This window comes from Polypterus senegalus, chromosome 6 (genome assembly GCF_016835505.1).
Source record: "Polypterus senegalus isolate Bchr_013 chromosome 6, ASM1683550v1, whole genome shotgun sequence".
In the NCBI taxonomy this organism is placed as follows: domain Eukaryota; kingdom Metazoa; phylum Chordata; class Cladistia; order Polypteriformes; family Polypteridae; genus Polypterus; species Polypterus senegalus.
The window spans coordinates 173,101,540-173,122,427 of record NC_053159.1 but is presented as its reverse complement, the minus strand read 5'-3'; the positions used below and the strand labels follow the sequence as shown (position 1 = coordinate 173,122,427).

Sequence of the window (20,888 nt, the reverse complement as noted above, 5' to 3'; positions counted from 1 at the left end):
TGCTAACATTAGAAGAAGCACTGCGGTGGGCTGGCACCCTGCCTGGGGTTTGTTTCCTGCCTTGTGCCCTGTGTTGGCTGGGATTGGCTCCAGCAGACCCCCGTGACCTTGTAATTAGGATATAGCCGGTTGGATAATGGATGGAAGGATAGAAGAAGCAATTAAACAATCCTTCGTAGGGGATTAATCCATAACATGACACTCTGTTTACAGAAATCTGATATTGTAACTACAGTATGTATTATTTTTAAAGTCTCGTTTGGTAATATTTACTGCAGGTTTAAAGGTATCACAGTAAAACATAAGCCCTGTAAAGTGTCATGGGAGAGTTGATGACACTTCATAAAATAAACAATGACTGGCCATGCATGTCTTGCAGAGACCACCTGGGCCTGGACTTGAAACCCCTGCCTAGTGGCTGTTTCTGTAAAGTTAGCAGTAGTAGCAGCAGTAAAGTCACATGAACAGAGTGTGGTCAACCAGCACCTCACCCACTCTCTGGGGACCAACATAAGAATATAAGAAACTCATGTCACATATGTTCGCATAGGAGGGACCAATCACAGCTAATTCCACGACAGGCCAGGGGACGGCGGGGTGTGCTAATCGTTCCTCTGATATTCCTGAAGATCAAATACTCAGAAAATCTACATGAGTCCAATGATCACTTCCTGTTCGGGCCACGAAGACGTTGATTCCGCCGAGCTGCCTTAAAACCCAGACAACCTCCCTCTGTAATCAGTTTGATCTTGGATTCAATTATGTACACAACTGTGCTACAAACTTTGCATTTTGTAGCCAGGATTGAAGCATTCTGTGTGTCGAGTTGTATCATTTTCACACTGGACAAACAAGACCATTTGGACCATTCTGCTCATTTGTTTAGCTCATAGTTAAGCTGTCCCAATATCTCATCCTGATACTTCTTAAAGGTGGCCAAAGTTTCTGCTTCACTTCCATGACTCAGTAGTTTGTTCCAGAGTCCCACAATTCTCTTCACATAAAGAAGTGTTTCCTGGCTTTAGTTCTAAACTAGGCCTACCCACCTTTTAAGGCAACCGACTTTTAAGTTGACCACTTCTTAAGTCAATTCAATATGTAGATCAATTTGATATTTTATACAAACTCATTAATTTGGTTATTTTGCATTTGAGCGGTATTACTTTAATACTCGTAGTATCTGTTATTTTGTGATGAAATTTAAACTTTTTTTCTATATTGAGGTCGCCCTTTTGAACCCCCCTGATATTTACTACGTGGTGAGGCATTTGTAGTCCATCAACATTAATTATTTCCAGAGACATAATTTTGTCTATTTTTCCAGCGCATCGCGCACAAAAGCAAGGGAATGATGGGAGCACCAGAACTCTGCTCACATCATGTCGCTTCGTACCGCAAGCTGCAAGCATTAAGTCTATGATAAGCGGAATACCGATACGCTTTCCACTCACAGGACGGAAGGACAATCCCGACCGCTTTTAGTAGTAAGAAAGAAGAAGAAGATATCGCACAGTCTGGAGTAGAAAATCATCTTTTACCTGGAAAACCGAAACTGCAAATCCCATCGTGCATTGCAAAATGGACGGGGCGTGTGTGAATCTCCGCGCCTGAGTAGCACTCACGGGACAAAAGGACAATCCCGACCGCTTTTATATAGAAGGATGCCTTTCCTCTAAATTTCCACTGGTGTCCTTGAGTTTGTGATTCACCATTTAGTTGAAAGACTGTGTCCACTGTCCACACCCCCACTTCAAACTTTATTGTCACACTATGCCCTTCCTGCATTGAATGCCTGACAGATGTTGGCACCACAAAGCTACATCAGCAAATTCCCTGTACTTTGTTTTTAATTTTAATGCATATTCATAGCTCCTCCTGGTCTCTTAGCTGCCCTTGTTGTCAAATTTGACCATACTGTCAGAATTCTCATTACTAATGTTAACCACACGGCGACATCTTTTATTTTTTTGCAAAACTAGGGGGCTATGCCACCTGCTCGCTTCGCTCGCCCATCAACTTTAGGCCAACTACTCACTCCTACTCGAGTCATGCTACACTGCAGCCGCTGCGCATCTTGTTAAATTGGGGGCTGAACGTACGCTAAGGAGATGCGGACGGATCAGCTGCCTGCTGCTACTGCCGAGCTGCGTGTTCTGCTTGTCGCACTGTGCGTCGATCATTTAAAAGCCTCTACAGCAGCTGTCTTTTTGCCTCACTGCCTTGCCTCAAGTGACATTAAAGTGTCTCTCGCGGGATGTCAAAGTGTCTTGTGAGAAGATCACGCATTGACCCAAGATTTTTTAATTATAATAGAGAGATAAGTTTTTTATTTACACATTATAAAATACAATCCAAAACAATACGATTTTACCATATAATAAAAACAGCCATTTTCTATTTCCATCTCTGATTATGCTTATCCATCCATCCATTATCCAACCCACTATATCCTAACTACACAGTCATGAGGTTCTGCTGGAGCCAATCCTAGCCAACACAGGGTACAAGGCAGGAAACAAACCTTGGGCAGGGTGCCAGCCCACCAAAGGGCACACACACACTAGGGCCAATTTAGAATTGCCAATGTACCTAACCTGCATGTCTTTGGACTGTAGGAGGAAACCCACGCAGACACAGGGAGGCCATGCAAACTCCACGCAGGGAGGACCCGGGAAGTGAACCCAGGTCTCCTTATTGCGAGGCAGCAGCGCTACCACTGCACCACTGATTAAGCTTAAAAGAAAATAATTACTGGAATTGTTAATTAATTGTGTCAGTGTGCCATCTGAGAGATTTTTGTAAATGTAACTTAAAAAAAATGACATAAACATCAGCAAACCTGATTATTTTAAGTAACCTTTAATTATATGCATTAGTATCGTTTTTATTTCATTTTTTCCAGTGTTCTCTGTAAAAGCTTACTTCAGTGAGATAGGACCTGTTATTTACTAGATTTCCTTTACATGACGTTAAAAGGATATTTTGTTGCATTTTTTTTTTTTTTTTGTATTGGGCTCGAAATATTTAAAAACCACACATTGGAAATGTTTGATATTTAGGTTGATTTTTTTTTTCGTATGCTAGCAGCTACATGGTACTGGATAACATCACATGATGTAGAATATAAGTAGGTCAAAAGGCAACCACAATGTAACATAAAGTTCATGATTTAACCACTCGATCGCGGATGAAGTAGCCAATCACTAGGGTAGTGCATGCGTTCAAAGGTCTGCACGATTAGAGAGATCGCTTGATTAGAAGCACCTCAGGTACATTCTAAGCTGACTGTTTGGAAGACATTATAAAGATATCAATCGGTGCTCCGTGGAGTTCAGTGTCTCACCTGATTCAGCGCAGGCGCGCTGAGATGTGATTGGTACGGTTCTTTGCTCCTTTTGATTGAACGCATACTCCGTGCAAAACGCCGTCCTGTGCGTCAGTAACGTGCACGCGCAGCCGCGTGCTCGCTGTTTCCTCCCGCTAAGCTATGCCATTTGGTTTGCGTTTTAAGGCTGCTGGTGTGTTACTTGTTGTCATTGTAGTTTAAGTGATGTGGTCTGTGTTTGACAGCGGACAGTAAACCTTGTTGAAATGGCATCGAAATATGTCACTTTTCAGTTTTTATCTTCAGTCATTTTGACGAGCGTACTACAAGTTCTGTTACTATTAAATTTGTTTAACGGGAGCTCATTTCCCAAGCAACATGGGAATACGATGTAGTAAATAATATAGATAATAATAATTACTAATTTATTACCTGACACAAAAGAACTTCGGACATTTCCACTTTATTCTCTTAGCTGATTTTGTAAGTAGAATGTCGCAAACTAAACTTCATCTTAAAATGAATGTTTAATTTAGTACATTTTCTCAAACCCCGTCATAAGTTAATGTAGCACATTAAATGCTTTATATTAAGTGTTCCCGACCCTTTTCTTAATCTCTACGCGCTTCTTAAACTGACTTCCTCTGCACTAAAGAGGCACCGGCAGGGATCGCCGCACAGAATCCATTCACTTCATGATATTCATGCTCTCTGAATACTCTCTGATTCATGCCGTTTGTTCTACTGACAAAATAAGATAAGAGAATAAAGTGGAAATGTCGAGAATTACTGTGTCCGCATTTTTTTCCCGTGGCTCTAATACGCTTCCGTACTATACAGTACATTGTCCCTTGCTCTAAAACATTTGCTCAGGTAGTACATTTGTTCTTCTTTTTTTTTCTATTTGAGGTTAAAACACATTTCCACGAACTAAAATGACACATCTTTGCTACATGAGCAATTAAAACTGTGACTGAAAGACTGTAAGTTGTAAAAAAAAAAAAAAAAAACAAAGAAACTCCCTTACTTGTCATTACCAGCACTTTAAAATGGGGAGTCACCGCTGGTGTCATTATCTTACTTGTATAAAATGTGTGTATGAAATGCACAATTAATGATGGGAGATTAAAACTGATCAAGTGTAATTTAAAAAATTGTAAGTCTCCAGAATTCCTTATTTGCTGTGCCCTTTGGTCCTTTTATACTAGAGGGGACACTTATTTCTACAGCTCTACCTTTGCTATGGAAATATGTGCTCAGTGCCTGCTGCCTGCAACATGAACATGAGATAGGTAAAATCATCCAAAATCTTTTTAAAAACATTGTAGAATTATTCTATGTCACTGTCATGCTACTGTACCCCTCTGACTCATTTACTGGAGGGAACGCTCATTTTCACAGATCGGCCATTGCCATTGAAATGCATGCTCCTGCATACTGCTTGAAAAATGAATACTGGTATTAAAAAATTGCCCAAAATATATATAAAACGATTGTGGTAACTCTGTTATATCACTCTTACATCTATACCATTCTGTCATATTCACTGGAGGGGACACTCATTTCCACGGCCTGGCCTTAGTTGTAGAAATGCTTGTCTTCTCTTTGCCTCTCTCAGAATGAATACTGGAATTATAAAATTGTGTAAAACATTTAAAATAATTGTAGGAAGTCTTCTACTGTACATCACCTTCAAGTTTCTGATTTCCATGGCTGGGCCATTGCCAAAGAAATACATTCCATCTGTCTGCAATGAATGCTGGAATTATAAAGTTATTAAAAATCTCCTTTTAAAGGTTACAGGCAATCTTTTATATCACTTACAGTACTTCTCTATTCTGCCTGCTGGTGTTGATACTCATTTCCATGGCCAGAGATAAACTTCAGAATTTTATTTCTGCTCTGAAAATTAAACTTCACTATTGTGCATTGTTAATTTAAAAAAGATTTCTTTATTTTTAAGTTTTTAAAAACATTTTATTGGGAGAGTGAAGAGAAGGGAAAGACAGCAAGTTATTTTTTCTGTATTTCTTTTACCCCCTACTCACTAACTGCAACTGCTGACAATAAATATGTCAAATTATTGTGAAAGCTGAAATCTGAAAATAAGTACTATTTTTTTTACATACGATCACAAAATGACCCTTATCACTGATAAGCAGTATGTCTGTGACCAATTTGTAAGCTGGACTTTGGATATCTCTGGTCCACGGTTCTTGAGGCTGATCCTCCAGTTAGCTGTGAACCACCCAGTCTCACTGAGATTGCACAAGTAGTGAACCAGCTGAGGGGAGGAAACGCTGCAGGGATCTGTGCTATCCAGGGTGAACTTCTCCAGGCTGGTGGTAAGGCTGTCCTCCTGGCATTGCAAGCAATCTTTGTTTCCATTTGGGAGACTGGCATCATTCCAACTGACTGGAAAATGGGACTTGTCGTCCCTATCTGGAAAGGGATGGGTGATCACCTAGATTGCAGCAACTACAGGGGGATAACACTGCTCTCGGTGCCGGGTAAGGTCCTTGCTAGCGTCATCCTCAATAGGATCCGTGTTCACTTGCTCACCAACCAATGACCAGAACAGTCTCGTTTAACACCTAAGAAGTCTACCATCGACCGCATCCTGGCACTGAGGGTTCTCATGGAGCGCAAACGCGAATATCGTCAGAGTTTCTTTGCAGCCTTTGTCGATTTGACTCAGTTGATCGAGCGTTGGACATCCTGAGGGTTTGTGGGATCCCCTCGAGGTTGCTGGATATCATGGCCGGCCTGTACACTGGTACTGTGTGTGCTGTGCAGAGTGGAGGCAGGACCTCTGTGTTTTTCCCAGTTGATTCTGGGGTTCGTCAGGGGTGTGTTCTGCTCCTACTCTGTTCAATGCTTGCATGGACTGGGTGTTGGGCAAGGTTGTGGGGTCCAGCAGCTGTGGGGCATCTGTTGGTGAAGAAAGATTCATGGATCTTGACTTTGCTGATAATGCTGTGATCTTCACGGAGTCAATGGAGGCTCTGATCGGGGTGCTCGAGAGACTGAGTGAGGAGTCTGAGTGTCTGGGCTTGCGAGTGTCCTGATAAAAACCAAAGATCAGGCCTTTAATGACCTCTTGGGCATGGCCATCAGCAGTGTGTCTGTTTGTGAAGATAGTGTTGACCTCGTCGAGAGGTTTACTTACCTTGGCAGTGACATTCACATCTCTGGAGACTCTTCCTATGAAGTTAGTAGATGGATTGGGAGAGCATGAGGGGTCATGAGGTTACCCGGAAAGGGGTGTGTGGCGCTCCCGATATCTGTGATAAAGGACGAAGGTCCAAGTCTTTAGAGTCCTGCTGCTTCCTGTCTTGCTATATGGTTGTGAGACATGGACGCTATCCAGTGACCTGAGACGAAGACTGGACTCCTTTGGTACTGTGTCTATCTGGAAAATCCTTGGGTACCATTGGTTTGACTTTGTGTTGCTCATGTAGTCCCGAATGAGGCACATTACCTGCATTGTGAGGGAGCATCAGTTACGGCACTACGGCCATGTGGCGCGATTTCCTAAAGGTGATCCGGCTCATAAGATCCTCATTGTTGGGGACCCAAGTGGCTGGACCAGGCCAAGGGGTCGCCCACGTAACACCTGGCTGTGGCAGATAGAGGGTCATTTCCGGAGAGTGGGACTGGACTGTGTGTTTGCCTGAGGGGTTGCCAACTGGGATCCCGAGTTGTTTCGTCGTGTATACCAGTGCATGCTCCCCAACTTGCCTTGACTTGAATGTCAAAGGGCTCAATCATGACCTAGAGAGAAAAAATGCTTTCTCCCATCATAGAAGCTTAAAGACCAAGATAGTGTTTTTACAAGACCTAACAAATAACTCACCTAACAAATAAGGACCTGTTTTGATTGAAAAAAGACTGGATTGGCTAAATCATTCATTCCAGTATAATAAGAAAACCAGAGGGGTGGAAATTTTAATCCATAAAGCAATCTCACTTGTAGGAACAGATGTAGTATCAGATCGTGAAAGGTGCTGTGTCTGGGTTGTGGAGAGCTTTTTCAACTCCACATTAATTCCAGTAACACACCTAATGTGGACAACAGAGAATTTATGTAAAATGTATTTTTAGTTGTTCCTAATATGAACACTCATAAAATTAACATGGCTGGGGATTTTAATTGTGTTATAGATCCAGAATTGGATAGGTCTTCAATAACATAAACTACAACATCTTAAACTTCAAAGATAATCGCACATTTCAATCTATCAGATCCATGGAGATTCTTATTTACAATTTCAGGAGATTATTCCTTCTTTTCTACTGTACTTACAGTGAAATCTTGGGGGTTGGTGGTAGGATTGGCACTCCAGCCACCGTAAAAGTCTTCACACTGTTCCAGTGTGGTGTTATGGTGTCACCTGCTGCACTCAGGTGCCAGGTGGTTCATCATGTGGTGGGTGCGGCCACACGCTATCAGTGCATGCTCCCAACTTCTCCTGTACATAATAGTTGCTCAAGAATGTATTATTTCTTCAATGGTAATAACTTCTTGCCCACTATAAAATCTTGTAAATCTGATGCTATTGTCATTTCCGACCACACACCTCTTATTTTCGAACTTACCTTACTATGCCCTACATACTCAGCTTTCAACTGGTCCAAACCTTACCCTAAACATTCTATCAAGTATTAATAACTGTTTCTCCAAAGTAAAATAAAGACCTAGTACAGTGTGCATCACATAAACCAACTTCACTCCTGAATAATGATACTAAGATACTAGTGAAAGTCCTAGCTAGAAAAACTGAGAAAGTGCTTCCCTTAGTGGTATCACAAGATCGAGCCAAATTTGTTAAAGGCAGGCATTCAGACGCTGACCTTTGCTGCCTGTTCAATGTAATATACTTGCCTTATTGTCTTTGGACATATACAATGTATTTGATAGAGTCAAGTGGGTTTATCTATTTACCTCATTGCACAGATTTGGGTTTTGCTCCAGTATATCTGCATGGATTAAAATACTTTACACTTGTGCACAAGCCTCAATCCACAGTAATTGGATAAAAAAAAGTAACAGTAACTCAAACTTCACAGCAGAACAAGGTACTCGGTATGGGTGCCCACTATCACCAATGGTTTTTGCATTAGTCAGTCAGCTATTGGCTATTCAACTACAGAAGAAACCAGAGATAAAGGAGATTATCAGAGATGGACTTGAACAGAAAATCTCACTAAATGCAGGTGCTATGGTGCTTTATATATCAGACCCACAATCATCTCTATCTAGATTGGATAGCTGTTCATTCATAATATCGAAACAGGGATAATAATTGCAAGTGGATATAAGCTACTTTTCCAATATAATTTTGCCTGTACCATGATGAAATTGCTCCGCAATATAGACCTTAAGTCAACCAGTGCAATTTGTATATACACTGCCTGGCCAAAAAAAAAGTCGCCACCAAAAAAAGGTCACACACTCTAATATTTCGTTGGACCGCCTTTAGCTTTGATTCGCTGTGGCATTGTTTCGATAAGCTTCTGCAATGTCACAAGATTTAGTTCCATCCAGTGTTGCATTCATTTTTCACCAAGATTTTGCATTGATGATGGTAGTGTCTGACTGCTGCGCAAAGCCTTCTTCAGCACATCCCAAAGATTCCCTATGGGGTTAAGGTCTGGACTCTGTGGTGGCCAATCCATGTGTGAAAATGATGTCTCATGCTCCCTGAACCACTCTTTCACAATTTGAGCCTGATGAATCCTGGCATTGTCATCTTGGAATATGCCTGTGCCATTAGGGAAGAAAAAATCCATTGATGGAATAACCTGGTCATTCAGTATATTCAGGTAGTCAGCTGACCTCATTCTTGGAGCACATACTGTTGCTGAACCGAGACCTGACCAACTGTAGCAACCCCACATCATAGCACTTCTCCCACAGGCTTGTACAGTAGGCACTAGGCATGATAGGTGCATCACTTCATCTGCCTCTCTTCTTACCCTGATGCGCCCATCACTCTGGAACAAGGTAAATCTGGACTCAGACCACATGACCTTCTTCCATTGCTCCAGAGTCCAATCTTTATGCTCCCTAGCAAACTGAAGCCTTTTTTCCCGGATTGCCTCACTGATTAGTGGTTTTCTTAGGGCTACACAGCTGTTCAATCCCAATCCCTTGAGTTCCCTTCGCATTGTGCATGTGGAAATGCTCTTACTTTCACTATTAAACATAGACCTGAGTTCTACTGTTGTTTTTCTTCGATTTGATTTCACCAAACGTTTAAGTGATCGCCGATCACGATCATTCAGGATTTTTTTCCAGCCACATTTCATCCTCAAAGACGATGGGTCCCCACTATCCTTCCAGTTTTTAATAATGCGTTGGACAGTTCTTAACCCAATTTTAGTGGTTTCTGCAATCTCCTTAGATGTTTTCTTGATGCATGCGAATGATTCGACCCTTCTCAAACAGACCAACATCTTTTCCACGACCGTGAGATGTGTCTTTCGACATGGTGGTTTAAGAAATGAGAAGCAACTCATTGCACCAGTTGGGGTTAAATAACGTGTTGCCAGCTGAAAGATAATCGCCCATGCAGTAATTATCCAACAGGAGGCTCGTACCTACAGTGGTGTGAAAAACTATTTGCCCCCTTCCTGATTTCTTATTCTTTTGCATGTTTGTCACACAAAATGTTTCTGATCATCAAACACATTTAACCATTAGTCAAATATAACACAAGTAAACACAAAATGCAGTTTTTAAATGATGGTTTTTATTATTTAGGGAGAAAAAAAAATCCAAACCTACATGGCCCTGTGTGAAAAAGTAATTGCCCCTTGTTAAAAATAACCTAACTGTGGTGTATCACACCTGAGTTCAATTTCCGTAGCCACCCCCAGGCCTGATTACTGCCACACCTGTTTCAATCAAGAAATCACTTAAATAGGAGCTGCCTGACACAGAGAAGTAGACCAAAAGCACCTCAAAAGCTAGACATCATGCCAAGATCCAAAGAAATTCAGGAACAAATGAGAACAGAAGTAATTGAGATCTATCAGTCTGGTAAAGGTTATAAAGCCATTTCTAAAGCTTTGGGACTCCAGCGAACCACAGTGAGAGCCATTATCCACAAATGGCAAAAACATGGGACAGTGGTGAACCTTCCCAGGAGTGGCGGCCGACCAAAATTACCCCAAGGCGCAGAGACGACTCATCCGAGAGGTCACAAAAGGACAACGTCTAAAGAACTGCAGGCCTCACGCCTCAATTAAGGTCAATGTTTACGACTCCACCATAAGAAAGAGACTGGGCAAAAACGGCCTGCATGGCAGATTTCCAAGATGCAAACCACTGTTAAGCATAAAGAACATTAGGGCTCGTCTCAATTTTGCTAAGAAACATCTCAATGATTGCCAAGACTTTGGGAAAATACCTTGTGGACTGATGAGACAAAAGTTGAACTTTTTGGAAGGCAAATGTCACAAGCATTTCAGAAAAAGAACATCATACCAACAGTAAAATATGGTGGTGGTAGTGTGATGGTCTGGGGTTGTTTTGCTGCTTCAGGACCTGGAAGGCTTGCTGTGATAGATGGAACCATGAATTCTACTGTCTACCTAAAAATCCTGAAGGATACTGTCCGCCATCTGTTCGTCAACTCAAGCTGAAGCGATCTTGGGTGCTGTAACAGGACAATGACCCAAAACACACCAGCAAATCCACCTCTGAATGGCTGAAGAAAAACAAAATGAAGACTTTGGAGTGGCCTAGTCAAAGTCCTGACCTGAATCCAATTGAGATGCTATGGCATGACCTTAAAAAGGCGGTTCATGCTAGAAAACCCTCAAATAAAGCTGAATTACAACAATTCTGCAAAGATGAGTGGGCCAAAATTCCTCCAGAGCGCTGTAAAAGACTCATTGCAAGTTATCGCAAACGCTTGATTGCAGTTATTGCTGCTAAGGGTGGCCCAACCAGTGTAGAAGGAAAATTTTTTATTAGCATAAGAGAATAGCAAATTAGCATATAGAGCCATAGAAAGTAATTAAAAGCTTCTAAAACATTAGATTAAGCATAAATTAGAATATAAAAGCAAAATACGATAGGTCTAGCAAATGGTTAACTAAAAAATCAGTTATATTGCATTATTTTATAGGCTTACAGCAAATTTTCCAAAGTAATGAAAAGAATAGCTAAAAGATGCAGCAAAATCAGTTTTGGACAGGATAAGAGTGGAGGACACCTGTGATTCAAGGCTAGGAAGAGATAACTTACAAAAGAAAGCCTCTATATTCAGCTGAGTTGTTGAATCAGCAGTATGGCAACAAAAGGCCTCTTACTACAAGCAAGGTCACACTGTAATGCATCTTAGCAAATGCAGGCATTAGCCAAAATATTATAAGAATATATTAGCAATTAACTTTAGTGTAGAAATTAAGACAAATCAAGCATGGCAAGCAATGATCAAATGAAATCACATACTATACTTCTTTTTAATTAAAGCTTAAGCTTCAGGTCACTATAGTAAAAAGTTTGGAAAGCCTAAGAGAGGAAAACCCATATATGGATTAGTAGCCTTGGCCAGTTAGAAAAAATGGGAACAGAATAGAAAGAAAACACATTCCACTAGCAAACCAGTCTAACGAGATAAGGGTTCCCACAGAAACTCAAGATTTGGTCAGATGGGAGTAAGAGGGAGTCAGTGAAGGTAAGCAAACCAGCTCATTAGAGCAAGGTCAGAAAAGATAGGAAATTACATCAGGAAAGCCCAAAGATGGAAAGAGGAAGCCATCCACCCAGTCTAAGACCATTCAGAATAAGCCAAACAGACACCAAGAGGAACAATAGACAGTAAAACCAGGTGTAGAATGAATTAATTAAATGAGCTAAAATGATAAGAAATTGTTATAAAAACTCCAATGGTTGCAATGATCTTTGCTCAATCTAATTTGGCCGTATTGGGTTGAGTCCTTGTTATTTTTTGTGTTGATTTATTGCAATAAATCCTTAAAACTCTGTCTGTCTATCTGGAGTCCTAATAGCCTTTATTTTTAGGTAAAAAGCCTTCTGATGATGAATTTTTCGCCACGACACCAGTTATTAGGTTCAGGGGGCAATTACTTTTTCACACAGGGCCATGTAGGTTTGGATTTTTTTTTTCCCTAAATAATAAAAACCATCATTTAAAAACTGCATTTTGTGTTTACTTGTGTTATATTTGACTAATGGTTAAATGTGTTTGATGATCAGAAACATTTTGTGTGACAAACATGCAAAAGAATAAGAAATCAGGAAGGGGGCAAATAGTTTTTCACACCACTATATTTGCTTAGTTTAATCCAGGTGGCAACTTTTTTTTTGGCCAGGCAGTGTATAACAAGTGCAATTTGTATATTTTGTAAAGTACTTTTATTACTATTCGGTTTGTTACTATTTTCTCTCTTCTTGTCTTTTTAACTCTTATGCCTCACACTGAGTCGATTGCACTTTCAATTTTGCTGTTCCTTTGTAAAAGAGACAATGAAAATAAACATCTATCTATCTATCTATCTATCTATCTATCTATCTATCTATCTATCTATCTATCTATCTATCTATCTTAAGTGCAACAGAATGTTAACAGATGGTCCACCCTCCATCTCACCTAAGCAAGAAGAATTAACACAGTCAAAATGATCATCCTCCCTAAGCTACTTTATCTATTCCAGAGTATCCCTTTGTACATAAACAAATCATTCTTTAAGAAATTAGGCTCAATCATAACATCATTCATCTTGAATCGGAAATGACAACACATTCAAAAGGCAACTCTACAAAGATTTAAAGCAGAAGGTGGCATGACACTATGTACCTAGCTTTCAATTTTTATACTGGGAATCAAATATATGTTACAACCAAAACCCGAAATCGGCCAAAGTGGGAAATGGCCAATGTCGCTGTAAATCGAGCGGTCAATGTCCGATCTTTTCCTCGATTTCGGGATTTGGCCGGCCAATTTGCAAAATGGCATGGGGCGATCAGCCAAAGTCGGAAGAAAAAAGGCATGAGCAGCGATTTTTTGTGCACTTAGTAATGCAATTGCATTGAATGTAGCCTTGGCAGCTTTTGTTCAGAAAGCGGATACCACTTGGTTGTTTCCCAATAATTAAGATTAGGTATATAAGTAGGTTTCACATTTCTGTTATCATTTTAGCCATAAAATAGTGACTTAACATCAGGGACCTATTTTATTGACCTTAAGGTTAGTGTTTGGGTGAGGGGAAGGCCATCTCAAGTGGCGTCTGCTTTCTGAACAAGACTTCTGAATCTGCATCTGAATTTATAAGCATCTTTTCACCTTGAGAGGACAGGCGTACATCAGCACATCGAATTTTGTGGCCAGCAAAGTAGCATATACACTGGTCATTTCTATTAAATCGGACTTCGGCCACACCTCATGGCCAAAATGCGAAACGGCTGGCAAATTCGGGTTTTGGACGCAACATATACACACAATAAATTCTTCAAAATCAGCAGAATTTCATGAATTCCCACCAACCAGGCTTGTGGTGTTCTAAATCTTGCTTGAATTCCTTGCTTTGTGCTCCACTGAATACTAACTATCTACAGTTCACCAATAACTATACAACAATTGCTTAAGATGCGGAACCAACGCAGCAACACATTTCAAGGCAGAGTGGCACTTATCTGTTGCTCCTATACACAATAATGATCTTTTTCAGCCGTCTCAGAAGTATTCAGAGTTAAACTCATCAAAACCACTAGGGATTAAGACCCTCAGAAAATCTTTATATAGACAACGTATTTGTATCTTATAAACAATGATTCTCCAAATGGGTTTCTGATTTTAAAAGGACTTTTACTGCATTCAGTCCCACAGGCATAGTTTGGGTTTTCTTGATCTATGTCAGGTGGCACGGTGGCACAGTGGTAGCGCTGCTGCCTCGCAGTTAGGAGACCTGGGTTCGCTTTCCAGGTCCTCCCTGCGTGGAGTTTGCATGTTCTCCCCATGTCTATGTGGGCTTCCTCTGGGTGCTTTGGTTTCCTCCCACAGTCCTGCAGGTTAGGTGCATTGGTGATCCTAAATTGTCCCCATTGTGTGCTTGGTGTGTGGGTGTGCGTGTGTGTGTCCTGTGGTGGTCTGTCGCCCTGCCCAAGGTTTGGTTCCTGGCTTGTGCCCCGTGTTAGCTGGGATTGGCTCCAGCAGACCCCTGTGACCCTGTAGTTAGGATATAACGAGTTGGATAATGGATGGATGATCTATTTCAGTATCCTGCAAGGTAGGCCACTCTACATTAAAGATTTCTGTGTTGTCAACATAATAAGACTATTTAATACTCATCTCTGCCCATCCGAAACATTAAATATGGCACTATTAAATGTTAGAGCTTTAACTAACAAAACGTTTTTTATCAACGATCTTATTAGTGATAAAAAAATAGATTTTATTGCACTAAGTGAAACGTGGCTTAACTCAGACGGTGTGGCTGTTTTAATCGAATCTGCGCCTCCGGATTACAGTTTTACTCGTGCAAACCGCCAGGGAAAAAGAGGCGGGGGCTTGGCAAACATTTACTCGAGCCGATTAAAATGTAAAGATGTCAGTTTTGGTAAGTTCAAGTCCTTTGAGTATCTCGCCATTGTTATCCATGGAGATTCTCAAGTTCTAGTATTATCCGTGTATAGACCTCCAAAATTTAACGCGTCTTTTTTTGAGGAATTCTCTGACTTAATGTCAATTTTAATTACTAACTATGACACACTCCTAATAGTTGGCGACTTTAATTTTCATATAGATAATCAGTGTGATCTAAAAGTAAAAGAATTTATGAACCTCCTGGATTCTTTTGATTTGAGACAACTCATAAATCAGCCTACACATAAAGCAGGTCATACGTTAGACTTAGTGATTACTAAAGGACTGAAAGTTGATATAAAACAGATCATTGATATTGGTCTATCAGACCATTTTCTTCTACTTTTTAATATAGAAATAATGATAAAAAACACTCATGAGAAGCATATTGTTAAAAAACGCTTCTTTGACTCAGCAGCAGCTTTAAAACTTACAAACATTTAAGCAATCAGTCCGTTTATAGTGCCAGCTATAATAGCGAGGATAATGTAAATAGTAAGGTGGAAAGATTTAATACTAAAGTGAGAGCTGCTGTTGACATAGTTGCACCTGAAAAGACAGTGAAAAATCTTCTAGCATTGTTATACCATGGAAGACCCAAAGAGTGTCTGATTTAAAGAGAACATGCCAGAGCTGAGCGTCAATGGAGGAAGACTAAACTTACTATCCACTATGAAATATTAAAAGTCAAAATAACAGAATACAATAACACTGTCTGTCTTGAGAGCTGCTATTTCTCTAAGATTATAAATAACAATGCTAGTAATCCCAGAGTCTTATTTTCTACAATTGATCGCCTACTAAACCCAGGTAGCTCAAAGGAATGCCTCCTAAGTACTTCCAGTGAAACCTGTGAGGCTGTCGCTGTATTTTTCAATCAAAAAATTAATGATATTAGAAATAACATAGTATATCCCTCCAACACTAAGGATCCTCCTAAACCCCAGCATCCTGTTATAAACAAATTAAACTCTTTCACTAGGATAGATTTACCTGATTTACAAAAATAATATCTCAATTAAAATCCTCCACCTCGTCCTTGACCCAATACCAACAAGGTTTTTCAAAGAAGTATCAGGCGTGCTAATTGATAATGTTCTTGACATAGTAAATTCGTCATTAGATACGGGGGTCTTCCCAGACTGTCTTAAGACTGCTGTAGTTAAACCCCTACTTAAGAAACATAATCTTGACCCTCGGCTCTTGAAAATTTTAGACCCATCTCTAACCTGCCTTTCTTAAGTAAAGTTCTGGAGAAGGCAGTCATTATGCAGTTAAATGACCACCTAAATAAACATGCTATTCTTGATAAATTTCAGTCGGGTTTTAGAACAAATCACAGCACAGAAACTGCACTCGTTAAAGTAGTAAATGATTTGCAGATGAATGCAGACAGAGGCCATTTATCTGTTCTCATCCTCTTAGATCTGAGTGCTGCATTTGACACCATTGATCACAATATTCTTAGAAATCGCCTTAGTCAATGGGTGGGCCTCTCTGGCAGTGTCTTAAATTGGTTTGAATCCTACCTGACAGGGAGAAAATTTTTGTTAGTTGTGGTAATTACAACTCAGACACATGATATCCAATATGGTGTTCCACAAGGCTCTATCCTGGGTCCGCTGCTCTTCTCAATCTACATGCTTCCGTTAGGTCAGATTATCTCAGGGCACAACGTGAGCTACCACAGCTATGCTGATGACACACAGCTGTACTTATCAATAGCACCTGATGACCCGATTCTATTGATTCACTAACACAATGTCTGACTTGTATCTCAGAATGGATGAATAGTAATTTTCTCAAGTTAAATAAAGAGAAAACTGAAATCTTAGTGATTGGCAATAATGGATACAATGAGGCTATTAGAAATAAACTGGATACATTAGGATTAAAAGTCAAGACGGAGGTAAAAAGCTTAGGGGTAATTGTTGACTGTAATCTGAATTTTAAATCACATATTAATCAGATCATTAGGACAACATTTTTTCACTTAAGAAACATAGATAAACTTAGACCTCTTTTATCACTGAAAGATGCTGAGAAATTAGTTCACGTGTTTGTTTTCAGTCGACTAGATTACTGTAACGCACTCCTCTCAGGACTACCCAAAAAAGATATAAATCGTTTGCAACTAGTGCAGAATGCAGCTGCTAGAATCCTAACTAGGAAAAGAAAATCAGAACACATTTCTCCAGTTTTGATGTCACTACACTGGTTACCTGTGTCATTCAGAATTGACTTTAAAATTCTGCTTATGGTTTATAAAGCCTTAAATAATCTCCCCCATCTTATATATCGGAATGTCTGACACCTTATATTCCAAATCGTAACCTCAGATCTTCAAATGAGTGTCTCCTTAGAATTCCAAGAACAAAACTTAAAAGAGGTGGTGGGGCGGCCCTTCTGCTGCTATGCACCTAAAATCTGGAATAGCCTGCCAATAGGAATTCACCAGGCTGATACAGTAGAGCACTTTAAAACACTGCTGAAAACACATTACTTTAACATGGCCTTTTTATAACTTTATTTTATCTTAATCCTGATACTCTGTATGTTCAATTCATCATAATAACTATTCATGGTGGCTCTAAAATACGTACTGACCCCTACTCTCTTTCTGTTTCTTTTTCCGGCCTGCGCCACCTCCACCTACTCAAAGCTTCATGATGCTCCAACAATGATGGATGGATTAAAAGGCAGAAGTCTACGTGACCATCATCATCAAGTCCTTCCGTGAGAACCCTAAATCCAAAGAGGACTGTTTCATTTATGTTAGGTAGAATGCCCAGAGGGGACTGGGTGGTCTCATGGTCTGGAATCCCTACAGATTTTATTTTTTACTCCAGCCGTCTGGAGTTTTTTGTTTTTCTGTCCACCCTTGCCATTGGACCTTACTCTTATTCTATGTTAATTAATGTTGACTTATTTTATTTTTCTTACTATGTCTTTTATTTTTCTATTCTTCATTATGTAAAGCACTTTGAGCTACTGTTTGTATGAAAATGTGTTATATAAATAAATGTTGTTGTTGTTGTTATTTTTAAACACTAGAGAACCAATTTTATATGTAAAGATCTCTTACCAGAATGAAATGGTTCTTTATCAAGCAATGATTTTCTGAACAAGTACACAACCCAGGAGAATTTAATTACAGAACCATTCTGATACAGCGCATTGCCGCACCCACCACATGACAAATCAACTCAGGACCCCAGATTCACAGACCCGAGTGCAGCCATGCAACGGGTGATATCTCAGAACCACACTAGTTCAGGTGGTACGGAACCAGCGTGAGGTTTTTTTTTATGGTGGCTGGAGTGCCAATTCTGCCACCAACTCCCAGGTTTTGCCCTGCATGTTGGAGTTAGTAGGCACATGTAATACTTTACTGTAAACGTGAGTGCTTTTTCAAGCACCTTGTCATAATGCATGCTGGTAATCTTGCTGTTTAAAGTGCTTATTGACTAACTGCTGCTGGCACCTTCCTACTCAATGTCCAAAATTCATATATGCCCTACTCAGATATGAAGACAGGAATTAATTTCAGGGAAAGATGAAAAGATACAGGAATCATAGTTCTGTGTATGATCAATTTATTGGAACTGTTGTTTGATATTATAAGATGCAGAGTTGTGTGAAAAAGTAAACGCAGCCCATGATTTCTTTCTGTTTTAACATACAGTATGTGGGCATTATCAAGATTTATCTTCATTGAAACAGTACCTGTAAATGAAGGTGCTATAATATAACAAACACCACACCACTATTTGCAGCCCATTGTATAATAAAAGTAAATTTAAAGGCACATTGCAGATGTGTAAAAACAAATCCATCCCTACATTTATCAGTACCCAAAATACCTCCGACTAGCATCAGGTGCAGATTGTTAGAACATCATTAGAGAAGGTCTTGTGTGAACCTGTCGTATTTAAACCTCAGACAGTGTGTGTTATCACCATGCCTAGATCGAAAAAGCTCAATGAGGCCATCAGAAAGAACGTTACAGATGCCTATGAGTTTGGGGAAGGATTTAAATAGATCTCCAAAAAACTGGAAATCAATCATTTCACTATCTGGAAGAACATCTGCAAATGGAGAAGATTTTAAAATAACTGGAAAAACAGAACACAAGATGCTGGAAGAAGATTCCATGAACCCCAGAATGTCATTCTAGGGACTCCACTATTGCTACTGTTGATGGCAACGTGCATAAGTCTACCATTAGAAATAGGCTGCACAAATCAGATCTACATGGTATCTGTACACGGTACATGGCAGGTGTGTCAGGAGGAAGAATTTACTGTCCAGAAAGAACATCAGGGCAAAACTAAATTTTGCCTTTGAGCACCTATAGGCAAAGGTCAGGATGTCTGGAGCAATGTGTTCTAGGCAGACAAGGCATCTCGTTATTTGGCCAAAATATCAGAAGGCATGTTTGGTGAAAACCAAAAACAGCATGGAAATGTTATGGGCTGGGGCTGCTTTGCTTACATCAGAACCTGTGAAGCTAACCGTCACAGAATCCACAATGACCTCTTCATATACAAGAAGGCATTTGAGGATAACGTGAGGCCATCTGTCAGCAGATTGAAGCTCAGCTGAAGTGGACCTTGTAATATGAAACGCATACAACTAAATCCACCAAGGCACTGCTGGAAAGATAGAAATGGAGGGTTTTGGAATGATCAAGTCTGAACCCCTTTGAGATGCTGTGGTGGGACTTGAAATGGGCTCTGCATGCAAGACACCCCTGAGACATTCTGTGGGAGTAGGAAAAACATTCTCCTAGTTGATGCCAGGGACTACTAGACAGTTCTAGGAAATGCCAACTTCAGTGGGCAATACCAGCTATTACAGCCAAGGGTGGACTTACTTTTTCCACAGATGGAAATGTTAAATATGTCCATTTTTCAAAGGAATAAATTATTGCAATGTCTAATTTTCATTTTTTTTTTAAATTAAATCACCTTTATCCAAAAGGTGCTGTTTAAATGAAGATCACATCTTGACTTGCCCATTACATGGGGTGTACTTACGATTTCACATTTCAAACCCAAAATCTCTACCCTCAGTCCTGCACCACTTATGTTTCAAGTAAGCCAAACAATTCAGGAAGCATATTTAATAAAATACAGCACAGGTAACACATCACACATTCATATATGTCATTGCAATAAATATTTTTTTGAAGATTCTTACACCAGAAACATACATAATAATTGCGTAAAACTTGCAGAATCAATTTGGACAGAAATGCATTAATTGGAAGTACTGTAGACATTAAATAACACCAGTAGCCACTGTTGCTGCAAGACTAAAACTGGAAAATTAACCCATAAAAATCCACATTCCTAACTCTTTACGTGTTACTTTATATATGGTAGACTTTATATATATTTATTTATTTATGTATTTATTTTAAAAAAAAGAAACAGACAGCCAACCTGTGCTCAGCTACTTTAGACAGCATCACACGTAAACTTTAAAAGACGCTCGCAGTCACAGCCATAACGCTGGTTTCCCAGCCGGTCGTTACCTGCAGTTGATTTTAACAAGTCAAACCAGTTCACATCCGATCCGACTTCAGGTGGAATACGAGAGGGGTCGCGTATTACCTTTAAAAAGGGATGTGCAATGGGCGGTGCCCTATGAGGTGAGGAGGGAGTTTGACAGCAGGTGGATATCATGATGAAGGCGAAGCTCTCTTACAAAGGATCAGACGGAGTAAAGCCACTTAATGCTGGACAACTCCATATGAACTGACAAAGAATGAAGTGACAGAGCCAGGAAGGCTACACAAAATGACTAGAGGAACAAGAAGAGCAGGCTTGTTGTGATGAAAGGTGTAGATTAAATGAATAGGTAGACCGGTAAAACTGAGCCGACGAGGGCATACTTTGAGAATTTTAGGTTATAGGTCAGCCTCGCAGCTACAAACACAA

At 40.0% G+C, this 20,888-nt stretch overlaps 1 protein-coding gene across 3 annotated transcripts in view; it reads right to left on the bottom strand.

Annotated features, from left to right (window-relative positions):
• LOC120531805 (retinol dehydrogenase 16-like) overlaps nt 1-20,682 on the bottom strand; it is a 65,875-nt gene extending 45,193 nt beyond the window's left edge. The window contains exon 1 of one of the 3 annotated variants that reach the window (XM_039757560.1): nt 20,562-20,682. The gene's annotated coding sequence lies outside the window, so the exon portion shown is untranslated. The other 2 variants (XM_039757558.1, XM_039757559.1) reach the window with 2 other exon arrangements.
• Between the last annotated feature and the right edge of the window lie 206 nt (nt 20,683-20,888).